Raw genomic sequence first — 27,507 nt, 5'->3', positions numbered from 1 at the left:
ATCCCTACATGTGTGCTCTCTTACAGTATCCCACCATGGGCACTTGGCTATAGCTTCCTGCACCTGTATGAGAAGAACCACCACATTCCTCCGTGGCAGGATCCAGTGTTTAACCTACAATGATTATTGGCTCAGGAAGTGCTCTGTCAAGACAGAGGACTCAGGTACTGCCCAGAGTGCCTATGCTTGCTGTAGTAACCCAGCTTCTGAAGGTCACCACAGCACACAGGCTGGGCCAGCTTCCAGGCTGCTTGTTTGTATTATTGATTTTCCTTATGCTTGCTGAGAGAGAACAGAACATCCCAGCTGTCAAGGGGCAGTCAATCGGGTCCCAGTCTGCACATGCTTCCCCTTATGTTTGTCTTGCACATTTGGGCTGAGATGACTGAAGAATCCACAGGTTCTTCTGGGCAGTGCTACTTCCCTATCCAAGGCTGCATCTACTCCCCATTTTGTCCTGATGGCCTCCTACTGCCTCCTGACAAGGCCCTTGCATCATAACGGCCCCTCTCCCTCTTTCTCCCCGAGACAGACCAGATATCACTGTCCCCCAGAAACAGGGGTGGTGACAGTGAAGGAGGGAAGCCTGACCCTTCTCTTCTATTTCCCTTGAAATCCTGTGAGTCACATCAGGAGTCTCCCGTCTGAACAACCACAGGAGACTTGCTCACCAGAGAAGTGCTCCATGGCTTCCTGAGCAGGCTCAGAGTGTCATCGCTCAGGACCTACTGAAATCGTGATTTTACATTTTTCATGGAAAACGCAGCAAAGACACTGATAAGGCAAAACCACTCCTAGACATAGCTGGTTTAACTGCTAAAAGGAAGGTCTTGTGACACTGGAAGGAAAGTGTCCTTTGAGCCAGTTTTTCACAGAACTCATGCAACAGACCTCATACAAAATGATTTAGTCTGGGATGCAAAATAGCTTGGCTGACCAGTAAATGGAAATTCCAACTTACAGGAAATTCGGAGGGTTTGAGATTTTGTTCTGAGTCAGAATAAATTGGTGAACCTCAGAATTTTCCATGAAAGTGTATACTGTATTCTGATTCACAAACTGACCCAGACCACCATGGCCTGTCCCAGTCTCTTGTCACTCAGTGTTGCTCCATGTTCTTGTAGCAAAGGGGAGGGAAGTCCTTAGACTAAATACTGGATGGCAGCCTGCTTTGCTTGAAGAAATCCAGTGTCCTGCCTTTGCCCATGCAGAAGGAGAGGGGAGTGATTTTTAATTTTTATTCATAAACTTACTCTGTTGTAGTCAGGATTCTCTACTGGCCTTTTATGCAATTTTTTTCATGACTTTTTCCCTGGGGTGGTGGAAAGGGTTTCTAGTAGTTTCACTGGAAATACTTCTTCATGGGGAACTGCTAAAACTTTGCAAGAAAAAGGGATAAGTCTGGTGTCACCCACATGTAAGACAAAGGGAGTCAGTTCCAGTTGCTGATTTGGACTACTACCTCTGGAAACCACTCAGCATCTTGTCCTGTAGTGCCATGTGTGCTGTGCATTTACTTCTGCTACTTATATCAAGTAGTGAACTGCTTCTTGGTACCCTTTGTACACCAAAATTAGCCATTTAGGACTATTCTCTGTTCTGTGCTCCTACCTCATATAGTTTTTGCACTTACTGTATTCCAATCCCATTCTGCATTCCTAGTCCATTCAACTTCCAGGCTGTGCCCCTTGTGTGCTGCATTTTTGCACAGTTTATACTTTCTGCATGTAGCTCCTTGTCAGAGAGCAAAATGCAAAGCTGAAGCTCTGAGCCTAAGAGCCCACTGAGCTAGCGTGGTTAAGGCATACCAGTTACTACAGCCAACAAAGGAGTGATGTGGTTAGCATCACATCCAGCCACTTAGTAGGAGATAGTACCACATTACTAGATAACGTATCTTGGCACAAGGCTCATCCCCCTCCACCTCCGGTGTATGTAACCTTTCAAGGAATAACTTCGCAGAAAGGCCAACTGTGCAGTTGATTCCAGGCTGGAGGATATTACAGCACACATATCTCTTACCAGGCCCTCCCAAGGTGGGGAAAAAAGCTCCACAAAGTAAAGGCTTGTGCTTTCCTCCAAAGTAGGTGACTGTCAGGCTGTTCTGGGTACTTTATCCTGCTCTGTGCATATTTATTGTTCACTTCTGCTCACAGTGGCACCTGCTCAGTGTCTCTGTTCTGGTAGATGTGCTCTTCCTGGAGCTCTTGTAAAACACCCATGCCTTTCTGAACTCCCACATCCACCCATGTGCTCCCCAAGGTGGCTTAGGCTGTTTGTCCTTCTCTCTACCTCCTCCTTGTTCATTAGGGGCTCCCTGCTTTCCTAAGGCTGAGAGGGAACCCAGCTCTCTGGATTTAGAAGCTGGAACTGAAGAAAGAGTGAGACTCTGCTTAGGGTGCTTGCCATTGCCCACTCATGACATGGTGAAATCAAAGTTTCTCAGGATGCAGGTGAATCTTGGAGATTTTCACCAAGCACAAGAGAATTTGCCCATCTGATGAATCTTTCGGAACCTATAGCCCTGAGAAACATGAAAGAATTACAAGGCAACGTGGTCTACTCAACAGAAAATAGGATTTTCATACAGAAGGCTTAGGCCCTGTACATGCCTGCCCCCAGAGACAAATCAGTCTCTCTGAGGCCTAGTTCCTTCATCAGTAACCCGGGGAAAGATGTGTCTGCCTTTGCCAAGCTTTTGAGATTCTGAAAGGTGCTGGAGCAAAACCAAGATGGGTGACACATGGAGGGAACTGCGGGAACAGGGAATGGAAAATACTGGGGCACCTCCCCTGCCAGCTTCAGTGCAAACATTGCCATTATTATTGCTTTAGAAAAGACGTGACATTTCCTAGCAAATTCCTGACACTTCTTCCTTCTCACTTCTTGACAGCATCTCCTCCCATGAAAAATCACCATGTTTCCCACTATCCTTCTAACTTCCTTCCCCTTCTATTCTGGGATTGCTGTGAAACCCAAAGCAGGAGACTGCTTGCCAGCTCCTCCTGCCCACATCAAAGACCTGTTTGGAAAAGGGTAAAAATAACCTGTGGAGCAAAAAATGGTCTCTTTATCGTGCAGTAAACAGCCAAACCAGTCAGTGGTTGGTAAAAGTAATAGAGGAACTGTTAGATTAAAAATAGCATTGTTACAGTAATCCCTGCCTTGGTCACTGAGTTCCCACCCCTTCTGTGTACAGCAGCAGTGGAAACCGTCCATGGGAACTGTGGCTTTAAAGCAAATCTAAATAATAAGCTCCAGAGAGCAGGCATTGGCTGATCCCATCTAAGAGACCGGTGACACGGGGCCTCCTCCAGCTCTGATCCAAGGCAGCTGGAACCCTTCCATGCACTTTGATGCGGGTTGGATGATAGGCTTTTTCGAAGTTCTCCACACATGAAGCTGAGTTTTCAGCACTTGTAGGATTTGATGGGCTTTTTTATGGCTTCAGCTGCTGGCATTGTGCGAGTCTTAGCTTTTCAAACAAAGAAAAATGAGTGTCCAGCTCTCCAGGCTGTGGAGAGAAGCTTGAAAACCAAACCCCTAACGTACCACCCTCAGAGGTGAAGGGACAGATCCCAACATTTGTCTGGGTTAAATCTTAAGATTGTTGAGTGGATGTCATGATGATTCAGGAGCAGTTTCTGTCTGCATGAGTGTGGCTACAAGCCCTGAGACTCTGCCTGAATCTCTCCTTCTGCGAGGAGCTTTTGTTGGCATTGACACAACATCAGGGGTCCACCCAAGCCTAGACAACTCATCAGGCTAACCTGGGTTAAGGTATATGAGTTTCCTTAGGCTGTGGCATATAAGAAAGTGTGATATGACTGGCATCATGTCTGGGTGTCTTTGATTTTTTTACCCATTTACAGCTGGGCTGGCTGGGGTCAGATTTCAGCACAGGGAGAGGCTTGAATTCATGTCTCTGGAATGGTAGGGAGATCTGCCACTGTACCCTCATCAGTGTCATACAGGTGCATGAAAAGATCTCTTCTTGTCTTTTCTCTTTTCTCCTTCTTTTCAGGGTGTTGCTGGCAGACAGTCACCCCTCTCCTTTCCCAAGAATTTGCACATCTGGGTTCCAGCAGAAGTGACTCCTGGTGCACTATTTCAGGTACAGGGCAGCTGTACAGAGCACTTTTCTCTCCATCAGCTTCTTGGCAGGCAGCAATGAATGCCAATGGCATCACAGGATACTAGGCAGGGGGGACTGGCCTGTGTGTGCAGTTCCTGGCAAAGAGCTGTCACACTAACAGATCAGTTTGTTATATGAAAAGTCCAGTCCTTTTACTTCGGTGTAATGCAAGGACACAGAACCCTGCATGGAACTCCTAGGGGATTTTTACAGAAGGCTCCAGAAGGGAATAGGAAACATGTCTATATAATATTTGATTTAAAAGGGTCTTAGTCCATTAGGACCTATACATGGTTAGGACCATTATTGCTCATGGACAGCTCTCTAAGGAAGCAATATGGTAGGGGAGCACCGGGGATTGCCAGGCCTTGCTGGTGTCAGAGGCAAGGAATCCAGCCTCTTCCTCTGCAATTTGACTCAGACAGGAGCAAACCACTTCTCAGGCTGACCTCACATGCACCTGCCAGGCCTGCTCTGAATGAAAGCAGCCAAGAATGTCCAGCAGTCAGCAGATGCATATTATCGTGCTCTGGATACCAGCACTTTTCTTTCACCTGAGGAAAGAATGTGCTGCGCAAGGTGCTTTTGTAATATTATGTTTGATGAATAAACAGAACTTGTTCTCCTTAGAGGAACCCTTTTGTACTGTGGAATGCAGGGAGCACCGTTTCAGGTATGGGGCAGCTGTACAGAGCGCTCCAAAGCACGCCTTCTCTATGTATGGCTGCTCGGCTCCTCCTGGATCCACTGAGAAGCCTTCTCAAGAAAACCAGGTTGGATTTTTTTCAAGCAAAATGTGGTCCCTTTGAAAAATTCTGATTCATCAATACAGACACTTGTAGCCCGGGTGTCCCCAAAATGAGTGTCCCCCCTCACCAATAGAAGGGGAAAGCCAGCAGGGCACAACTGCTGGGATGGAAACTGTAGTCACTCACAGTTCCCTCCCAGCTATTGTGTCTCAATAGAGGAGGGACAGAAAGCGATGTCTTAACCAGGTACAAAATTTAATACAGGTATATATATAAAAGTAGTGAACTAAAGTGAGTATTTACAGGTCATAAATGCATTTAATTATAACTATATACACATCCAAATACAAATAGTAAGCATAATGGTCCCAAATGATATGAACAGGTAAATACAACAATAAATGGCACTCTAAAATACAAGGCATACAATTAACAGTTAATAAACACTCTAAAATGATCAGCGTGTATCAAACAATCAATAAACACTCCAAAATATAAGACTCGAAAGAGTTCTCTAGTGGTTCCCCTCCTCTAGGGGATCTCTTCCTCCTGCCTCTCTATTGAGGCTACCTTCCCTGAGTGTCACTCCCTGGTGGGAGCCCTGTTTCCTCACTTACCCAAGTGTCCCAAGGAGCCGGCTGGGGCATTGTTTATAAGCTCCCTGGCCTGGCTAATGTTTCTCCAGGGAGGGCTCAGTCCAGGCCTCAGGGGAGTGGCGTGACTTGCTCGTGTACCCCAGTGGCTCAATCCTTCTTAGGGGGAGTTGCGGGCCTGGGCCACCTCGTGCATACCAGGGCTGTGCCACTCTGAATGCTGCTCCCTGCGTTCGGGAACCACTGTCTTCCCAGGGCCCTTGCGTACCCACTGCAGGGAATGGGTCCCAGACTGCCCAGCCCGTTCTTCTCCTGGGCCTTACACCCCACAATGACTCACCCCACGGTAGCACTGACTACTGTGCCTGGCCTCACGCCGTGGTTGGAGACCTGAGCCACCTCACTGTGGCTCCCAGGATCTCAGTCCCTCATGGACCCTCCGTGCAGCCACTCGTGCACCACCTACCCTTTCCTACGGTGGGATCTTTCGGGCTCTTCTGGGCAGTCGGATACACCTGCTGGGCACCTCTCCCAGCTCTTCTTGGCCCTGGGACCCCTTTCTTCTTCTTCATCCTTCACTAACTGCACTGCATGCTTGGCATGTAGCTGCTTATATCCCCTTCTGGGGCTCCACCCTCACACTGAAAATGAACCAATTAGGGGGGCTGCAACTGCAGTTCCCAATTAAGTCTGCTCCTACCCCCGCTTTGGAGTAGAAGGGGAGCAGACTGTTCTCCTGGCCTTTCCCCTGCCTGTCTCTGATTGGTAGGTTTTGCCCCACCAATTGCATTCGTGGTCTCCTAAGCCCGGAAAGCCAGGCAAAGCCCAGCAAGCCCACTATACACTTTTCCTGGGCAAGGAGCCATTTGGCATTGGGCCTCCAGATTTTCATTTATGAAGATGTGAGATGGGAAACATTTTGAAAATTTTCGCAGGGCTGGAAAACCTTTTTCACTCAGTTCTACAATGTACTGTGTGTCTGCATTCCCAGTTAGCATTCTGTGGGTCTGCCTTTCCAAGATGTGGAAGGTGTCTTTCATGATAACATCTAGTTAAGTGCCCTATAGTGCTCACTTACCTATGTTAGTCCAAAGCAGATGCAGCAGTTTGTTCAGTCAACTTATGCTTAGGGGCAACCAACACGGGTTCATTAGAGGCAGGTCCTTTCAGACCAACCTGGTGGCCTTCTACGACCAAGTCACCAAATCCTTAGATGCAGGGGTAGCAGTGGACGTAGTCTTTCTGGACTTTCAGAAGGCCTTCGACACTGTCTCTCACCCCGTTCTCATTAAAAAACTGGGGGACTGTGGTGTCGACACCTACACAGTCAAATGGGTCGCCAACTGGCTGGAGGGCCGCACCGAGAGAGTGGTGGTGGATGGGTCATTTTCGACCTGGAGGGATGTGGGTAGTGGGGGCCCCCAGGGCTCGGTCCTTGGGCCTGCACTGTTCAACACCTTCATCAGTGACTTGGACGAGGGGGTAAAAAGCACCCTGTTCAAATTTGCTGATGACACTAAGATGTGGGGGGATGTGGGCATGCTAGAAGGGAGGAATAGGCTACAATCACACCTAGACAGGTTACATGGGGTGGGCAGATGAGAATAGGATGGGATTCAACACTGACAAGTGCAAGGTGCTGCACCTGGGGAGGAAGAACCAGCAGCATACCTACAGGCTGGGGAACTCCCTTCTCGTCAGTGCAAAGGCAGAAAAGGATCTTGGAGTCATCACTGATGCCAAGATGAACATGGGCTGACAATGTGGGGATCCAGTCAGGAAGGCCAACCGCACCTTGCCATGCATCCACAGATGCATCTCAAGCAGGTCCAAGGAGGTGATCCTCCCCCTCTATGCAGCACTGGTCAGGCTGCAGCTGGAGTACTGTGTCTAGTTCTGGGCACTGCACTTCAGGAGGGATGTGGACAGCATGGAGAGGGTCCAGAGGAGGCCACTTGCGTGATCAGGGAGCAGCAGGGCAGGCCCTACGAGGAGAGGCTACGGGACCTGAACCTGTTCAGCCTCCACAAGAGAAGGTTGAGGGAGGATCTAGTGGCTTGTTACAAACTAGTCAGAGGGGACCAGCAGGCATTGGGGGAGTCCCTGTTCCTCCGAGCACTACCAGGAGGGACTAGAAATAATGGTCACAAGCTGGTAGAGGGTAAATTCAGATTAGACATCATGAGGCGCTACTTCAAGGTCAGGGTGGCTAGGATCTGGAACCAACTTCCAAAGGAAGTGGTGCTGGCTCCTACCCTGGGGGTCTTTAAGACAAGGCTTGACAATCACTTTGCTGGGGTCGTTAGACCCCAGTACTCTTTCCTTTCAGGGCAGGGGGTTGGACTTGATGATCTGCTCAGGTCCCTTCTGACCCTACTAACTATGAAACTTTGTCCCCATTTTTGGCTGCTTTTTTCCTTTCAGACAAACACCAGGACTAGTGCTCCAGCTCTTGCTGAAAATGTTATGGAATCTTTATTGACCATTTACTATCAGAGTTTTACTGCTGCCTCAGATGATGGAAGAGATCAGAGACCTGCAGCCCCTTACTCGGGCCGAGGTCCAGAACTGAGTGAGAAGAAATAGTGTCTTTCTGTCAATGGATGGACACTTGCATTAGAATAGTGGGTTTATCATCACTGTATTCAGTAGCAGGCTCTTTTCTGATCACCAAGTAATGAAGCACTGCAGATGTCACAAAAGAGACCTTTTCCCACCAGAAACTTGGCTCAGGTCAGGTTTACCAAAGCACAGTACAAGTGTAGTTCATATTGTTCTGTACGGCTCATGTTTTAAGGAAGACTTGTCTGCCTTCACGTTCCTTTACGTTCTATGAGCCGTGGGTTCTTCCTGAGCCCCGATCAGAGTGAAGGGCTGTCCCCAGAACACACACATCCTGCTTAATTCTCCACGCTGATACTTTGGTTTTGCAGCAGTGTAACTCTGTTAGTGTCAGTGGAGATATAACAAATGTTAGCATGGAAAGACTGTTAGATGGAAGACAAATGATCTCTGACCTGTTAATGTTTGTATGGGTGTCTATTGTCTACAATTTTGTGTGCTTATCTGGAACATGGGAAATAAGCAACAGAATTACATACAGCAAAAGATTTATTCTGGTTAATTAATGACAATGGCAACTACATACCATTAAATAGGGATACAATATTGTTTCTGATGAAATATCACTGGGAAGTAAAAGTAAAGTGTTAACAGTTTGACCAAAGTTGCTGAGGAACAGTGAATTCCTTCCATCTGAGCTCACTTCTGCTGCACCTCAACCACTTCCAGTACCCAAGCTGTCTTATTTAAAGCTAGCTCAGGTATCTCAGCATGTCACTGCAGTCTGCAATGTAGACATTCAGTGTGTCAGCTCTTGAAAGATCCTCAGCATGGCAGAATGCAGGACAGTGCTAAGTCAGCAGAAGTAAAGCAAATGCAAACTCATCTGTTTCATATGAATAAAGACAACACAAACCCAAGACACTCTCCAGGCCCCGATGACAGATTATTGTTATAAAAAGCAATGTGCAACTCATTGCGAAAGCAACAAAGTGAATTCCAAACTGAAGAAATGAAATCCCTGGGAAATTAAATATTCTGTTTTTAACCACTTCAACCTAGATCCTAGATGTCAATTGGATTTGGTGTGATTTTCTTATTTTCTTACCAGATGATTGTTAGAAGGCAATGGAAAGCTCTTTAGGCAATGTGAATCACACCAGACAAGATAGTCTTACACTGTTTCTGACATTTGAGCCAAAACTGAAGAACAGAGCTGAAGGTCTGGTTCTGGATTTACCCAAAGGAAGGTTGTTAGCTTGGAATTTGTTCCCCTGGCTGCTCTGCCTGTGTTTGAGGCCAATGCCCTTGGGATCAGAGTTGTCTGCATAGGTGGAACAGCAGGGGAATATTTTCTTTAGCTGGGCAGGAGGCATGCTAGGAGCGTCTGAAAGTTGATGAGAGCCCTCCACTGACACTTAAGTCAAATTTACTTGAAGGTGTAGAGCAAAGGCCCATAAGAAAGAACACAGGGATCAGTAGCCTGTTTCAGTGTCTGTGGCTAGATATGCCAGAGGCAGGCTCAGGAAGCCTGTAGAGGACAGTGAGCCCATGACCTACAATGGGGAAGTTTTCTCCAAATCCTATCAGCCACTGGCTGCTTAGTCCCTGAAGCCACAAGGATTATGTCCTTTGTATGTTTGTATCCTGTCTAATGTCATTGCAGATGCTCTCACTATCCATATAAGTGTCTAATCCTTTTTGAATCAGTAGCAGTAGCATCTAAAAATAATGGTGTGGTGATGGGACTGTGCAATAATACCAGTTACTATGCAGTCATTTAGTACTTGGTTAAGCAAGTAACAACTGCGCAGTCTGCTGCATGTGTAGATGTGTACAGCAAGTCCTGTGCCTTGTGAGATGCTGTCAGGTTGCTGGGTTAATGAAAGGGCCAGAAGCAGACTTGAAAAAGCAAGTTTCTGAGCCCCAGAGGATGACCTGAGCTGTCTGATTTCCAGGACCCTCTGTCAGCAGCAGTCTCATGCCAGACCACAAGCTGTCTTTCCGGTTTACTGAACATCCCAAGTGCTAGCAACACAAGCACACTGTCATTGTCTCTTCCAGGCCCCTCCTTCCAGCTCTGCCTCATGCTTCTTTACCACAGGCTGCAATGGCACATGACATCCAGTCAGCCCTGTATCAGCCTGACACACCATGAGACCCTTGAAGGAACTCCTGGTGCCATGTACAGGAGGCTCTTCCCACGCTGACTTTCTGCTGTAATGTCTTGTCTTCCTGTGGCATCTTCAGTGCAAGGACTCCCTGCTGTGGCTTTGCAGCTCAGCAGACAGGGACTCAAGCCCACGGCAGGTTACAGGGACACACCATTGGTGGCCTTTGGTACTGCCCTCAGAAAATACCAGTTTAGTCTCTGTGGGAGACAGCCTCATGTTTGTCATTTAATTTTTAACTGCATCCCACTCCTGTGTGAGGACTATACAGATTGGACCAGCTTGCTGCTGTGACTGGGCCTATTCATAGCCAGGAGGCTGGATACCCTGGTGATGAAGGCACTAGACCATGATGCAGGAGACCTGCATTCCACTCCTGGGCTTGCTAAGGAACCCCAGGTGACCTTTGGCACATACCGTCTTGTCTCTGTGCCTCAGTTTCCCTATCTGTAAAACAGGGCTAATGACCTGGCTTCATCTTGTTTACTTCCTGAGCTAAGTTGTTAGGCAAGAGTCAGTCTCTTTTGTGGGTCTGCAGCCCTCAGGCCTCAGCACAATAAGAGCAGTCTTGGCTGGGTTCCTCCAGTGCTACTAAAATATAAAAAATCATCAAACCCTTGCTGTTCCATGGCACACCCTCATAGGGAATGGCCCTCAGGCAATTCTGCCACATCCTTTTGGTGACAGAGATCCCTCTGTATTGTCTCTGACAGCTTTGTCTCGATGTCTCCTTCCTGGGATCAGCCTTGTTCACCTCATTCCTCACCTCTTCGGCTTTGCTGGCAGACACTCTACACTTTCCTCTCATACAGAGCCGGTTGGCTGTCCTGTCACAATGCTGTCTTACCCCACTGCTGTCATCAGGCTGGCCAGCTTGCTGGGATGCAGCCAGGTGTGTTTCCAGGAACAGAACAGTGTGGGAGTAGCTCCACGTACCTTAACTAGTATGCTGATCTTTTTTGCCCAGGGAACTCAGGTGAGCTACCTGCTGAATGAGGTTTTTGCATGTCACCTGTATTTAGGGAAAAGGGCAAGTGCTTGGAGCCCTGCTTGCAGGTCAGCATTTTGGAAATGGTGCTAGGTACAGTGAGACAAGGGTGGTATGCAGAGCGCTATTGATGTGGGCAATGGAGCTCTGATGTGTATAGTCACTCTGAATCCTAGGGTTTACTTTGGGCTTGTTCTGAGTCTCCAAAGACCACCCCTGTCCCTAGAAAGACTAATGATGGCAGTGCAGGGCATCTGGGGTCAGTTTCATGGACAGGTCAGGGAGGTGGTGGCTTGAGGTGCAGCCCACTCACTTCAGCCGGTCAACACGACCCTGATGGTTCCCTGCCCTAGCTCCCCATGGCTGGGAGTGGAAAGGGGAAAAGTTTTCTTTGAAGGCGCAGGGGTTTAATGAAAAATTGGTCCTGTGCCTTTCTTTGCCTCTCTGTGATAGAGACAGAGGAGCTGAGAGCATCAGGATTTAGCTGCTCCTTGTTTTCTATTTCAAGAATATTAGGCAGGCCCAGCTTGCTCTCCGCTGCTCTGCTGACAGACTAATGGGGAGCAGGGGAGGGGAGGACAGTTTAACTGAAGGGGCAGGAGCTGGGCAAAGGCCTCTTCTACATTAATGAAACACTGAAGTGAACCAAGTCATGCTGTGATTAGCAGCGTTACAGTGTGGGTAGGAGCCTTTACCACAGACCCCTTATCTTTGATCCTGTACAGACACAGAACAAAGGAAGCTGGAGAGTTAAGGGGCCTGACTAATAATGCCTTTGCCTCTCACTGAGGCTTTCACCCTCTTGTAACACCACCATGTTGTGAGTCCTCCATGCACTAGGGTCTCTTGGGGGAGACAGGGCTAGAATTTAAGTGGGACAAACAAATAGAAGCCTTTTTTTCCCAAACAACCCCAAATGCTCCCAGCTGTTTCTTCACCATGAAGTGGAGAAGCAGAAGTTATTTTCCTCTGCAGGCTCCTTGAATTGAAGGCACATATTCATGCAGTGTTTCCCCTTTTAATACGTGGCACACATGCTGCAGTCACACATTCTGTTTCTGGGTTTGTGGGGCTCTATCTGTTGATCTGAGCAGGTCAGTGACTGGCATGGAGTCATCTTCCTCATGGACCAAACTGCATGGGGGTTGCGCAGCTGGTGCCTCAAGCCCTTATTTTAAGGAGATAAGAGGAAGCTCCAGGGAAAGACTGGGTTCCTTGTACCACAAGGGATCAGGGCCTGCTCTCATCTTCCTGACAGGGATAGAGCCCAGTGCCTGCCAGACCCCAGTATCTTCCCCAGCCTTCAGAGCCTGGAGCTTCCTGCCCCTCAATACTTTGTGTTGGTCCTTCACCCCAGAATCCAATAATTCAGTGACTGGGCTACTGTGCTCCCCAAGTGACCTTGGACAAATCAGTGAACCTACTCTGTGCCTCAGCTTGGTGCCTGCACCCTAGAGAGCTGGTGCCGTCACAGGGATGTGTGAGGATGGAAGCTGTTAATAAAGCAAGGTGTGGTGGTGGTGTGGGCTGAGGAGAACACTTCCAGCCCTCCAAGCTTCTAGCCTAAAGGATTTTTGCCTCAGGAGGTAAAAGTTTGCTGAGGAAAAGCCCTATTTGCTCTGTCCCCTCTTTGATTCTCTAGCCTATGCAGAGCTGGTGGGATCTGGGAGGCTGATACCTTCTGCTGTCAGGCAGCCCTGGACAGCTCCTGAATACAGCAAACACATAGCACTTTACTCTGAGCGGCCCCTGCTGCTAGTCATCTACTCTCCTAGCAAGGTAAAGTGGCAGGAGAAGGATGGGTTGGCCACAAGCATCATGCTGTAGCTGGGCACACAGCACCAGCACTCCCCATTGTTGTGCAGAAGAATACCATGTATGCCACTGATGAGGGCATCTCAGCTACCAATCGTGGGAAGCCTCTCTGGGCAACAGTTGCTTCCCTGGAAAGCTCTGCATGGTACTAAGCCACTGACCATGCTGCTGACCTTATTTCTTACCATGTGGGCACATGCAAACCACCCCCAGGTCTCTGCTGGAGGCCATCTGGCACCAGCTCCTTTGCCAGGGCTGATGTTCACGTGGGTTTAATTGGTTTTGCTATCACTGCAGATGTGATGTGTTTTTCTTGCTGTGTCACTGACCAGGGAAGTCATGTGCACCAGGTGGGGACAGGGCAAGCTCCTCGTTATGTCAGTGCAGGAAGTGACAACTTGCTGCTTGCAGAAGGACCTGAGGCAGGGTCAGATCATGAATGGACTCAGCCAGACACAGCCAATCTACTAAGCTGCTTCTCCCAGGCCCATGTGTAGCACTAGTGGCTTTACTGGGAGTTGCAACAGGGATCACTGGGGGGCAGATGAGCCCATATTCTCTTTGCATTTCTGTTGTTCCCCTTATTAGATGATCTCTAAGAGCTTTATAGAGACTTTTTTCAAGCCTCACCCATTTGGTGAGACAGTCAAGTGTCATTATAACCATCTCACAAGAGGGAAACTGAGGCATGGAGAAAGAGACCACTTCCTGGCCACAGACATTATTAGTAGCAGAGGTGTGGGTAGAACCTGGGAATCCAGGCTATTAGCTTCCCTTGCTTCAACCATCAGAGGTGCATCTTCTCCCTGCAAGCCCTTTGAGCACAGGCTGGAATCAATGGGAGATTAGCTTCCTGCTGCTGGGGATGGGATATGTCTGTTGTCTCCCTGACTTTAGTATGGAGCCATGAGCATACATAGGCCTGCCTTATGTCACTATCACTGCACTGGGGAGCAGCAGATGCTCCACCCAGTTTGTAATGCGCTTTTTCAACTCTATTGGAGAGGGTGACACTATAGAGCCCGCCTCTAACATTGAGAACTGCCCTGGATATTAGCATTTCCTATTCTTGCACAACAGTGACAGGATTTCAGCACTAATGATAGATAGAAGGGTCTTGGAGCCATGGCTGCTCCTGTAGATTCTGCCAGAGTGGAGAGCATGCTGTGCCCTCGGGACTCTCAGGAACAGGAGGCGCTGCCCATATAGGCCTGTAGCTTGTCCCAAACAATGACTATTGCTGCTTGTTCCCGAAGCAGATTCACAAGTCTGAATGGTGTCCCTAGCACCAGCTTATTCCCTGGGGCATGTGGACTGAAACCCCTTGTTATCCTAGGAAGGTGAAGATGAAGCTGCTTTTCCTCCTGATGGCTTCCCCAGAGCAGATCCTGCAGTCACGTTCTGTGACATTGATTTTTCTTTTTTTTTTTTTTTTGCACCGGTCCTGGAAGCACTGCAATACCAGATCAATGCATGGAGTGGATGGAGCATGCTCCGGTTCCACCACCCAATACCAAAAAGAATCTGCTCAATATAAACCTCCTGTAGAGGACATATCAGCGGGCCAAAAGCCCCACATGAGCGGAATGCAGACATTGAGTCTCACTGGTCCATGGAGCATTGCCATGCCAATCTGCTTTCACTGCCTTTGCATATCTTTTGACAGCTGGTTCTGACCATTGCTGCATGCGCCTTTGAGCAAAGCATCCTTTTGGCCCACACTAATTAGCCAGTCCCCTCCCCTAGTCCAGTGCTCTTAGCTGTTTTCCTTTCCCTTTGTATTTCTACTCTGTGTCTGTGGAAATAAAGACCCCGCAAACATCCTGTCCAAGCAGGAGGAGGGCATCCTGCTGCCTTTACATAATTGCCGGGCGAGGCTCCTCCCCATACCCTTCTTAATGCAGTAAGCATAAAATCAGCTTTTTTCCCCTCCACATTGTGTGTGGAGGAGACATTTTCACTGAGCTGCCTCTAACAAAGTCTCTGTATTTTCCTGGAGAGTCTACAGCTGTTTCAGAGCCCTGACCCTGCATAGAAGCGCTTTAAAGTGCTTGTATCTATGCCCCATAAAGAGCCCCCCAAAGTGCAGCAGTTGGTCACTAGATGGCAGTATGTTGTCACCACTGGGGCCACAGGGCTGGAGTCATGACCTGCAGCCTCTGTGTATGCAGCAGGGTCATCAGCACACCTGCAAGTCCAGCTGTCCTGCTCCATTGCTAGGGCTTGGCTGCTCCTGTTTGCCGGGGCTCCTCCACCATTGCAAGGTGAAGGGCAGAGGGCATACCATGGCCCAGATCTCCCTGTAAATGCTTTATGGAAATGGGGACCTCTGAGGGTGGGAGTGCTTTGCAGCACTGGGGGTGTCTGGAGGTTTCTGTCCCGTAGGGCTCTCAGCAGCCGCCTTTGTGTTGGTAACCGGGGGAGAAGGGCCTGGCGCAGCGGGTGCTGGCACTGGTGCAAGGGAGCGTCCGTGCAGCGGGAGGCAGTTCTTCCCTGGGCTCTGAGAACTGTTTTGTGGTTAAGAGCAACTGCGAACGCGGAAGTCGGAAAGAACAAGCTGTTCAGACACCGGCCCTCCCAGCTTCTGCTTTCGAAGTTATCTAACTCAGGCAACAAACAAAACAAGGGCCGGTATCCTCTCCCCTCCCTCCCCCAGCAGCTGGCTCCTGAGAGCCTGGCTCAGCCCTGAGCTTGCAGACAAGCTTAGCTCTCGGTGCACAATGTTCTCCTTCAGCAGCCCTTAGGCCTAGGCCAGCAGCTGTCCCAGCTTGCCCTCTAGCAAGACCTCAGCTCAGTGCCCACTGGCTCCATTCACCACTGCTGCTCTAACCCCAGCCCTCTGCCATAGCTTGGTCTGCTCTGGCACCTAGGAGCCTGAAGCAGGGCACTCTGCCAGCGTTACTGCTGAGGGGGCACCCTGGGCTCAGCCCTCAGCAGGGTGTGGAGAAGAGAGGCAACATCAGCTCCCAGAGCCTGGTTCCAGTTGGAACTGGGGGCCTCTGGCCCATTTCTGGTAGGCAGGGAGGTCCAGGGGCACCTTTGGTGCAAGGCAACTTCCAGCCTATAAAGGCCTTCTATCTTGGTGCTGCCTTTGTTATTCCCACCTGGGCTATTTTTCTCTGGTCCCTGTTGGAGTCAGAGCTTGCCAAACTGTGAAGTCCCTGGAAGACAAACCTCTCAGGAGGACATGAGGTCTCTCCCACCCCACCCTTGGTGTGGCTGGCCATTGGGGACTGTTTCTTTGCTGCGCTGTTGTGGTTGGCACTTAGTTTTCAAGGTTTGTGGGGCTGCATAGGCCTCTTTCTTTACAAGAGGATAGTTCTTGCATAAGAGCTGGTGAGCCCCTGCTGCCCTTCTTCCTTACCGTAGGGTGCAGCTAAGCAGCTGAGAAGTATTTGAATGCCCAGTGTATGCCCTCGGGTATTGCCCTTGGATCAGGCCTTGAAAGATGTGATTTTGAATTTTTGTGAGAGTCTTAAAGCCTCCATTAGAGCCAAGAATAAGCTCAGCATAAGCTTCTCACCCGCAGCTCTGCCAATGAACTCCTAGGCCAGCCATCAGCATTACTTTGAGTCCAGTCCACACACAGCTCTGTAGGTGCCCCTCTGTCCCAATCCACAGCCCTACTGCTGCCTCAGCCTGCTGCTCCCTCCACAGATCTGCTGATTACTTTTTACCCCAACCTGCAATCCCCGTACTGTCCTAGACATGGGGTCCCCCCACCACTGCTCTGCCACTGTCCCTCAGTCCGGACCTATAGCCCCAGCGATCTAGTTCTGCTCTCCCTGCTAGTGCCCCTCCACCCCACTCTGCAGAGCAGGGGCTATTCGTTCTAACAGGCTGAAGCCTGCAGTACTTACTGATTCTGGCAGTGGGAGGGATGGCTCCGTGTTTTTGCCCTGCCTGTCAGTGCTTCTGTTGCCTTTCAGCTTCTTTGCTCCCTTTTTGTTGCTTTCCTTCCTTTTAGGCCTTGCCCACTCCTTGTATGAGAAAACACTCCTGTTATTTTTCGAGAATTTTTATTTGGCTCCTTGTATTCAGTCATGAACTCCAATTACATGAGAAACTTCATCTACATGGGGTCCATTACTAAGCCTAATAACCCTTCCATAATGCATCCTTGCCTATAATTACCCTCCAGGGAAGGGCATTAAAGTGTACCTCTCTGGCCTCTAGACAGACATGTTCAATAGTGCAGCTGGTGGAAGGAACCTTTCATTTCTTTGCCTACCCTCCCTCCAGGTGTTTAGCTACTTCTGCCCAGATTTGTTTGAATTCAGAGGGTGTTTGACAGTCATGTGGCATAAAACTAGAAAGGCATTATAATATGAACTTAAATTCTAGGCTCCTGGAAAGTCTGATCACATCTCCCTTTCTCCACACTTCCCTTTCCTCCACTTGGTCTCAAGTGCCTTCTGCATAGTGCCAGTTAATATTGCTTGGCCTGGCCTTGCCTGTGGGTAACATGTCCCTCTCCATCTGCAAATGGGGCATATCATGAACCAGTTGCAGTGACTGGGTCTAGGCCAGCGCTGCCATCCAGACCCCACAGGACCACTTGTGTGTGTGTCTGTGAACTGTAGGATGCATCAGTGAAGGACAGTCACTAGACATGAGTGGAGAGGCCCTAAGCTTAGGGAAAATCTTGAGGCCTTTCCCAGGCAAAGTGTCAGTTTTATTTTAGTGAGAGCTTAGCTTGAGGAGAGACTGAGCGAGGATCTCAACATTTGGCCTTTCGAAGGTAGCCTGGGTTGTTTTGATCTCAGTGGCAGAAATGTGCCAAGGCTGGGTAGGCTGATTCATGGGTTCATAGAGTTTCTGGCCAGAAGGGGCCATTAAATCATCTAGTTTGGCCTCCCATGTCTCATTCTCCCCATCCTTTCCACTGCTGGGATCAGGAAGAAGATGTCAGGCCTGTCCTGAGCTTGTTTTTCCAGGTCTTTAATGTTCAGTGATAATAAAGCTGCTTCAGCCTTGACTTTGCTGGGCAGTGTCCCTCCAGGTCCACCTTTCTGTCTCTCACCAGGGTCACCAAAAAACTGTGTAGGGCATTTTCCATGTGGCATTCTTAAGATATATCCCTAATATGCCTCTCTTGCCATACCACTCACATAGAATCATAGAAAATTAGGGCTGGAAGGGACCTCAGGAGGTCATCTAGTCCAACCCCCTGCTCTGCGACTAGGTCATTCCAGCCAGGGCTTTGTTGAGCCAGACCTTAAAAATCTCCAAGGACGGAGATTCCACCACCTCTCTAGGTACCACATTCTAGTGCTTCACCACCCTCCTAACGAGCGAGTTTTTCCTAATATACAACCTTTCCTTGCTACAACTTGTGATCAGTGCTCCTTGTTCTGCTACCATTGATAACAGCCTAATCCCATCCTCTTTGTAATTAGCCTTCAGGTAGTTAAAGGTTACTATCAAATCCTACCTCAGTCTTCTCTTCTGCAGACTAAATAAGCCCTCAGCTTCTCCCTCAGCCTCTCCTCAGAAGTCATGTGCCTCAGCCCCCTAAACATTTTTGTTGCCCTCCCCTGGATTCTCCAGCTTGCCCACATTCCTTTCTGTAGTTGGGGACCCAAAACTGGATATGGAACTCCAGATGTGGCCTCGCCAGTGCTGAATAGATGGGAATAATTACTTCCCTCCATCTGCTGGTAACGCTCCTACTAATGCAGTCCAGTGTGCCGTTAGCCTTCTTGACAACAAGGGCACACTGTTGACTCATATTCAGCTTGTCAACTGTAACTTCCAGGTCCTTTTCTGCAGAGCTGCTACTTAGCCAGTTTGTCCTAAGCCTGTATTAGTGCATGGGATTCTTCTGTTCTAACTGCAGCACTTTGCATCTTTCCTTGTTGAACCTCATGAGCAGTGATCCTGGTTTTCTCTGATAAAACCCCCAAACTCTGTGATTAAAATGAAGTACCACTCTCTTTCTCTCTACACACACACACACACACACACACACGTATATAAATATATATATGTATATGTGTATATATCAATTGAACACAGTGCTTTGTTGATATATTTACAATTTTGAAGCAATTTGGAAGCCTACCAATGCCTCAGTCATTATAATAATGTAGCCTGGGCACACCCAGGGGAGTGTGCCCTGTCTTCCAATGACAGTGGTGGGGGTCAGGCAGGGTCCTGATGGAGGGGCTGGCTACTACAGCAGTTCCCTCTCCTCTCTACAGAACCAGGCCAAGACCCAGTGCTTAACTATATACAATTTATTACTATACTAAATACATATACTTGAGATAAAACATGAAATATTTACAATAAAGCTTAGCATATGACACTACATATAATATCCTACAGTCCACATAAACCATATAATTTACAACATATATAATAATTAATACGTTAAACAAGATATTTAAGGTTACAACACGATAAACACATATGGGGAATTAACTTATATAACCCAAATAAGTTAATAATAATATTTCCTAGACCTACCAAGTAACAATACAAATATATTAATGCATTAAAACATATGAACCATATAAACTCCCTTAAAGAATACCCATAGCTATATAGACCTTGGCACAACAACAAACACCAAAATAGGGAGTGCACTCAGCACCTCCCTGAGGGGTTTCCCTGGAGCCCCTTCCCTTTAGGGCTCTGGGATGTGGACATGCCCCTCCCACAATGGAGGGTGGAGGTGGCAGACCCTCCTTTCCCGTGCCCACCTCCCCTGCGGGGCCACTTCCCCAACAACTCACACTTCCTCTCTGAAGCAGCCAAGGCTCATCCCCTGGAGGCTGATCTTGCGAGGGCCTCTCTCTAGTGGTGCCTTCTGCTCTCCTTGATGGCCTGGCACCCTGCACTGGGCAGCCCAGGGCTCTCTCTCTCGTGCAGGAGCTGAACCCTTACAGGTTCCAGTTCTCCGGTCTCACACCAGAGGTCCTCCCTTTCCTGGGCCCTACTCTGGGCACTGGGGCTCTTTTAGTTAAAGGCAGAGCTGCGCTGCAGGGCTCTGGTCACTCGGCCTAGGGCCGGGGCTAACTTGAGCAGCCACGAGCTGCTCCAAAGGCAGGTTCATGCGCCGACCCGTGCACTGGGTAAGGCCTGAGCAGCCATGAGCTGTTCCCAGGGCAGATTCTCCGTGTGCCGATCTGCACACCAGGTGGGGGCCAAGCAGCCTTGAGCTGCTCCCAGGGCCAGCTCTCCCTGTGCTGATCTGCACACTGACTGCTCAGCTGCTTGCTGGGTTCACAGACTCAAGCTGCCTCAAGCGTCTCCTAGAGCCTGATTACCATGTGCTGATTTGTGTACTGCTGAAGCTCAAGCTGGGTCCCAAGGATGGCTGTCTCCAGAGCTCCTCTCTCCTCAGTCGCTTGTTGTCTCTCTCCAGCGTGCTGAGCATGCTCCCCTTTATACTTTTCAGGGGCTCCACCCCAAAGTTCTCCAGACCCGGCTGGCGCGGTTCTGATTCAGGTCCAGCTGCTCCTTGCCACCTCCCTTCAGAAAAGGGCGGGGCATTTCTTCCCTTGTGCTGCCTCCAGATTGGTGGGCTGGCTCCATCAATCAAACAGTAGACCTTGAACCTGGGACTCAACCCAAGCCCCAAAAAGGGGCTACAATAAAATACATTCTAAGTACCTATAAGTGTTGGTATTTGATTTTGGGTTATTTATCATGGAAAATCAGATCTCCCCCTGCCCCCTTAACTCACATAATGCAGGTCCAGGGCCCTCACTCCCAAGCCACAGCCCTCTAGACCTGCTGGTGCTCCTTAGCCCCCTGCCTCCTGCAGAAGTGAGTCCTGGATGCCACCTGTGAGAGGCAGCTGCTGCTGCAGCATAGCAGGGCATGAGTCCAGCTCCATTTCTCCCCTGGGTGGCATGATTGGGGCTGCAGGGGGCTGTAAATTACTTCAGAGTAAACCCATCCAGCAGTATTTGTATGTGTAGAAGTGCCCTGTGTTCAGTTAACTGGGGCTCAAAGCATTGAAAGAGCGGAGGCAGGGCCATGAGAATGGGGCATGGCCCAGGAGGAGCTGTGTCCACACTAGGAATGGGGCATTGTTCTTTTCCTGTACCTGAACCCCACTGGCATTTAGTACATGGGCTGCTTTGCCATTGAAATTGATTGGGTCACTTAATGTGAGCTGTCTGCACACTTAGCAATACAGACTCAGGTGTGTGGCACGGGTTAAAATAAGGCTGGCTGCTGGGAGCATGGAAATATACAGCTGGTTTATAGTTAAGGCACGTGTCTAGAATGCAGGGAATCTAGCTTACAGTCTATTGGGGGCCAACCTTTCTGGCAAGTGTGTCACAGATTAGCACTGCACCCTGTCCAAATTTCACTCCCATCCCCTTCCTGATCCAGACCTCTGCTTTCTGCTTCCTGCCAGATCTGCTGCTCTACTTTCTGCTCCATGCCCTATCTGCTGCTGTACTGCTTGTCCTCTCCCTGGTCTGCATGTGTGTCACACATACACTGCCTATGCCACTTGTGGCACTTGTGCTGCAGTTTGGCCATCACTGGTCTCAGTGTGCCTCAGAATATGACGTCTGACCTTGGCCAAGCCCCATATTTCATTCTGCTCCCTGCTCCTATCTGTTATGGGGGAGATAAAGGATGATTGTGTCAGGGTGGAGGGGAGATAGGAGGATCATGTCCCTGTGTGTTAGATGCCCTGTTGCTGCAGTGCGGGGGCCACAGTAATGCTGACATCAGCAGGCTTGTTCCAGTGCTACATTTTCTGCATTCAGGAATTTGTTTCACAGATTTCATAGACATTAGGGCTGGAAGGGACCTCGGAAGATCTTTGAGTCCAGCCCCCCTGTCCCAGGGGCAGAAAGTCAGCTGGGGTTATAGGATCCCAGCAAGATAAACATCCAAATTTCTCTTGAAGGTGTTCAAAGTAGGTGCATGCACCACCTCCAGCGGCAGTCTATTCCAGACCTTGGGGGCTTGGACAGTAAAGAACTTCTTCCTTATGTTCAGCCTGAAACAGTCTTGCAGGAGTTTATAACCATTTGACCTTGTCATCCCTTGGGGCACTCTGGTGAACAGATGTTCCCCCAGATCCTGGTGAACACCCCTGATAAACTTATAGGTGGCCATCAGATCACCGCCGAGCCTGCGCTTTTCCAGGCTGAAGAGCCCCTTGGCTCTCAGCCTGTTGTTGCAACGTCTGTTTTCCTGACTTCTGATCATGCGCGTGGCTCTTCTCTGGACTCTCTCAAGCTTCTCCATATCTTTTTTGAATTGCAGAACCCAAAACTGGACGCAGTACTCCAGCTGTGGCCTCACCAAGGCCGAGTACAAGGGGAGAATGACATCCCAGGATTTGCTCGAGAAGCATCTATAGATGCAAGCCAGCGTTTTGCTCACTTTACTAGCTGCAGCATCACATTGAAGGCTCATACTTATCTTGTGGTCAATCATGACTCCCAAGGCCCTTTCGTCTGTAGTGCTAACCAGCGTAGCACTGCCGAGCCTATAAGCATGCTGTGGGTTTTTCTTCCCAAGGTGGAGAAGCTTGCATTTTTCGGTGTTAAACACTATCAGGTTCTCGTCTGCCTATTTCCTGCGCCTGTCAAGGTCAGCCTGGATCACCCTCCTGTCCTCAGGTGTGGATGTTTTACTCCAAAGTTTGGTGTCATCAGCGAACTTGAGGCTTGTTATCAGGGGGACATTTCTGAATCCAAATATCACCCACAGAAGTTGCACAGCAGGTTTTTTATTAGAAGTCTTCCTGCACCCTCTCCTTTTTCATTCTGTCATAGCAAAGCTGGGCAATGGCATTTGTGGGGGAGCAGTGGATGCCACAGAAACAGCAGGGTCCAGAGGAGGGGAGGCAGCTAGGGGCCCATGGAGTGCTTTAAGATGGCCTTCACTTCTGCTAGGAAACGGGGACAGCTCAAGTGAAGTGCTGATCCCAGCATGCAGTGAAACAGGGCTTTGCAGGCAGAGGGAAGTACTGAATACAAGGGGCTGTTGTGCCCCTGGGCTGCCCCTTCCTGAAGGAAAGGGAAGGTGGCTGCAACTACTTTATTGTACCCCATTGCTGGGTAAGGTAGTAGTGGGATGCAATCCTTGGTCATTCTGCACTGGTGATAGTGTCTGACCCCACATCCATATACAACAGCAGCTCTGCCCTGATCCTCCCACTCTAGCATTGGCAGGTAAGTATGTTTGCTTCTGTCCCCTGGCATTCCTGCGGGCCCTGGCAGGGCCACCCTGAACTGTGACACACACAGCCAGTCTACTGCCTCTGGTGAGGCATGCATACTGGCTGGCTCTGTGCCTTTTTCAGGGGCAGCTTAACTGGGTTGGAGGCTATGTGAAGTGAGATGTGCAGGGCTGGGTAACCCTACTGGGATATCTTCTGTCTGTTGTGTCCCTCTAGTCTGGGCAGAGCATGAAGCTGAGGAGAAGACCCCAAGGAGGCTGGTTACCTGAGCAGAAAGCACAAGTGGAACTACAGTGAACATACCACGAGTAAGTAGCTGCAAATCATCCCTTGGCACTTCCATCCTGCCAATGAACCAGGGGTAGCCAGGTGTGCAAAAAAAAAAGCATTCTCAGCACCCTGGGATCCTAATGTGAAAAGCTGTTGGGGCATCCCCCAATCAGTCCTGTAAATGAATCGCAGGCATGGGCCTTCCCATGGATAAGAACCAACAGGCATGAGAGGGAGGGACTCAGGCTTGAGAATCTATGGAGACTGGAAACTTAGTCTCTGAAAATTCAGTAGTGGCCCCTCTTAGTTTCCTGCTGATGGCAGAAGTGGCAAAGGGCCTGATCCTTTTTTTTTTCCGGCAGAAACTGCCCGCCTCTCCCATGGCCAGGGGGCAAGCTGCTGGTGGGCTGAGTGGTCCCTGAGCCCTGGCCAAGAAGGGACTGTGCCTTTTCCAAGGGCAGATTAACTGGGTTGAAGGCTGTGTGAAGTGAGACGTGCAGGGCTGGGTAACCCTATTGGGTTGGCAATGTGAAATGGTGACCTCAGGCTAGTTACAATAAGACAATAGGACAAATGCCCAGACCATTATCTGAACACACTCCAAAGCCTGACATAAATAAGTGTGTAAGTGTGTCCATTGTTACTTCTATGCTAATATCAAGGCACCTCAGGGGTGGGAATGGATAAAGAGCTATGCAATCAAATAGCTGATTTCACATCAAGAATGACGGGGGGCGGGCCAGGGCAGGGACAGAGCACCGCACAGGCACCCACCACCCTGTGCCACTGCTGCCTCCCAGGAATTGGAGGGGTGGGAAGGGATTGCACACGGCTGCCACTGCTGGTACCCACTGTCCCATGCTGCCACCGCTCTGCATCCAGCCCCGTGTCAACCCCCACTCCTGCCACTCCCTGCCTGGCCCCATAGCTCCCCCCACACTGCTCCACGTCTGGCTCCGCACCAACCTGCCCCCATGCCGCTCTGTGTCTGGCCCTGCACCCAGAGGCTGATTAATGTGTACTGGGGCCATGGGCAAACACAAAATTGAAGGCCCTCTCCCCCTATGGGAGCTGGGCTGCTGGGGGTGGTCAGGGCCCCTTCTCCTCCTGGTACTGGTGGAGAAGGCTGGGGGGACCCTGCCTGGCTGGGGTTAGTGGGGCATATGCCTGCCTCTTCTCCCTGCTCCCTGCCCTCCTGTTTTACTATTGCCAAACATATACACACACAGGCACAGACATGCACGGTGTGCACACAGACATGCACACATTACTCTCACTCACTCTCTGCATATGGACACACAGACACGAATATACTCTCCAAGCCAGGAACACAGACATGCACGCACACACACATACATAGACAGGTGCACACTCTACTCACTCTCTGCACATGGGCACACAGACACAAAGACACTGTCTCTCCTTCCATGAGCACACATGCATGCAGGCACGCACATACATGCACTTATGCATGCACACGTGCAGACAGATGCACACTGCGTTTACTCACTACGTGTATATGGACACACAGAAACAAACACATTCTCCCTCCTGCCATGAACAGACACACAGACACACACACATGCAAGCATGCACCCACAGACACATGCATGCACACACACAGACGGGCGCGCACTCTCACTCACTCTGCACATGGACACACAGACACAAACACACTCTCTCTGCCATGAACACAGACACACACACGCACACGCAGAGATGGGCACGCACACTACTCACTCACTTTCTGCAAATGGACAGACACAAACACACTCTCCCTCCTGCCATGAACAGATGCACACACACACATACATGCATGCATGAATGCACACACAGAGGGAGAAAAAGAATTTGAGGGGGAGGCTGAGTGTGCACGCATGTGCCACCCCTCATCGGGAAAGTCTGTTGGAGGAGGGGGCCTGGGACCGGAGCAGAGCCAGGCCTGGGATCGGAATCAGAGCTGGGGCCTGCTGGGCCCGTGCAGCTGCCCCTTCTCCCATGCCAGGGTTGCTGCCTGGCACCAGTGTCCCCTGCGAAACCACTGCCCTCCAGCTCTGCACTGGCCCAGGCTGCCTCATCGCACCACCTGGGTGGTGGGGAGGGGGACATGGAGCCGGAGCGGAGCCAGTCTTGGCTGCACTGCTGGGCCGGAGTCCCCAGGACCCGTGTGCCCACCCCGCTCAGTCCTGGGAAGAGCCTGGCAATGCCCTCCAGAGGTGTGGTGCTGGGGAGGCAAAAAGGTGGGGGGCCATGTCGCTCCCGATCTGTGCATGGGGCAAGGGCAGACGCAGTGGCAGGCTGGGCTCTGCCTGCCGCCTGCCTGTGCGCCTTGCTCCTGCTTTGACAGAAACATGGTGCCATGTGCCTCACTGCCCGGCCTGCCCAGCAGGGATGTACATGGCACGGCATCACTGTCAAAGGCAGGAGTGGGGTGCACAGGCAGGGAGCAGGCAGAACCCAGCTGCAGCCACCCTTGCACCGTGCCCTGCCCCTTGGCTCCCTGGCACCGTGCCTCTGGAGGAGATGCCAGGCTACGCCTGGCTGTTTCTGGGAATGACCCAGGGCCTCTGTCCCCTCTGGTGCAGCCTGACTATGAATGAAGCTCTTCCTCTGTGGCTGTATTTGTTTCTCCATGTCCTGTTTGACTGGGATGACTGCTCACCATCTAGGGAAGACATTTCTTCATGCTTCTCTGAAGTGCAGATGCTCTGGGCCTTGAAGGCCTGCTTCTCAGCAACAATGATGCTGTCAAACGTTTGGAGGAAATGATTTCCACAGTGACTTGGCATATTCCTACTGAGGATGGAGAAGACTTTCAGAGGGACATAAACACCATTTTGCCTTACAAACCTGACTGCATCTTTGATGTTATATATCAAAGGGGATTTCAGCCCTGGCTCCCCTTTGATGCCGCTGGGCTCTCTGAGAGTTTTTGATGTGACTGGAACCATTCATTACGGTGAACAACGTTTTAGTGAAGAGGATAATGCTGTTTTGTCCTTCTTTTGGCACGTGGCACCTAGTGGTCTCAAAGTCTTTACCAGTGCTGATTGAGACCTCAGTGAGGTAGGTAAGATACAGAGAGAGTGCTTGCCAACCACCACTAAATGGAGCTATCTCTGCAGTGGAATGAGGCAGCTGCTGAAGTGTGCCCAGCAAAACTATGCAAGGGGAGGAGAAAGCAGGCGCCTGTTTCAGCTGACATGGGAATGCTAGCAGTTGAGCAAAGACACCGTGTCATCTGGTTGAAGCATCAGATCGCCCTGGCTTTGGGGTAGAGAACCGTAGGATCATGACCAAAATCAAGTCTGAGCATCCCCTAGCATTGACTTGGGGCATTGCTTCATTGTCAACATCAGGGGGCAGCACCATGTCCTATCTGTGGTAAAAACTATTTACTTTTTCAGGACAGCCTCTTCTCTACCTTGGAGAACTCAAGTAGGGTACTCTCCCTTACTTACCTTTGGCATTCCCCCCACCCCCCACTCTACCTTTTGTTTTCCTCATTTCCACCTATTTACCTTCTCACTGACATCATGTCACACTTTTAGCTTCTTTTATTCCCTGGAGAGCTCAGAACAGCAGAGACTCCCTGTGCGTGAAGAAGGGTGACTGTGCCCAAAAGCTTGCAAAGCACTTTTCCCCAACTACTCAATTGGTCTAATAAAAAATAACACATTTACCCAAAGAACCTTGCCTGCCTACGTCCTTAGACCAGGGGCGGGCAAAATGCAGCCTGTGGGCTGGATGTAGCTTACCAGGCTATTCTATCCAGCCCACAGGGCTCCTAAAAAATTTAGAAAATGTATATTTATCTGCCCCTGGCTGCCTGTCATGCGGCCCCCAATGGCTTGACAAAACTTGGCAAGCGGCCCTCCACCCAAAATAATTGCCCTTCCTTAGATCAACATGGCTACAACCAAAAACATGAGGCACTCCTGGGGATTTCTGAAAATTCAGCTTGGTCTTCTCCGTGGTCGACCTGTGCACCAGGTGAGGCCCGAGCTGCTCCCAGGGCAGATTCTCCGTGTGCCGATCTGCACTGCATAGGGCCCAAGC

General features: G+C 49.9%; 1 long non-coding RNA gene and 1 pseudogene across 1 annotated transcript; one reads left to right on the top strand and one right to left on the bottom strand.

Moving 5' to 3' along the window:
* Positions 1-36: 36 nt before the first annotated feature.
* On the top strand, positions 37-26,975 carry LOC149858349 (uncharacterized). Its single transcript, XR_016443984.1, has 3 exons — positions 37-164; positions 23,395-23,486; positions 26,034-26,975. It is a non-coding gene; the product is annotated as an uncharacterized LOC149858349 (long non-coding RNA).
* Positions 14,442-14,609, bottom strand: LOC149858350 (U2 spliceosomal RNA; annotated as a pseudogene).
* Positions 26,976-27,507: the final 532 nt, after the last annotated feature.

This window comes from Crocodylus siamensis, chromosome 8 (genome assembly GCF_052110815.1).
Source record: "Crocodylus siamensis isolate JL-2025a chromosome 8, ASM5211081v1, whole genome shotgun sequence".
Taxonomy (NCBI): Eukaryota; Metazoa; Chordata; order Crocodylia; family Crocodylidae; genus Crocodylus; species Crocodylus siamensis.
The sequence above is the reverse complement of the archived record's forward strand: the minus strand, read 5'-3'. Positions and strand labels throughout refer to the sequence as shown.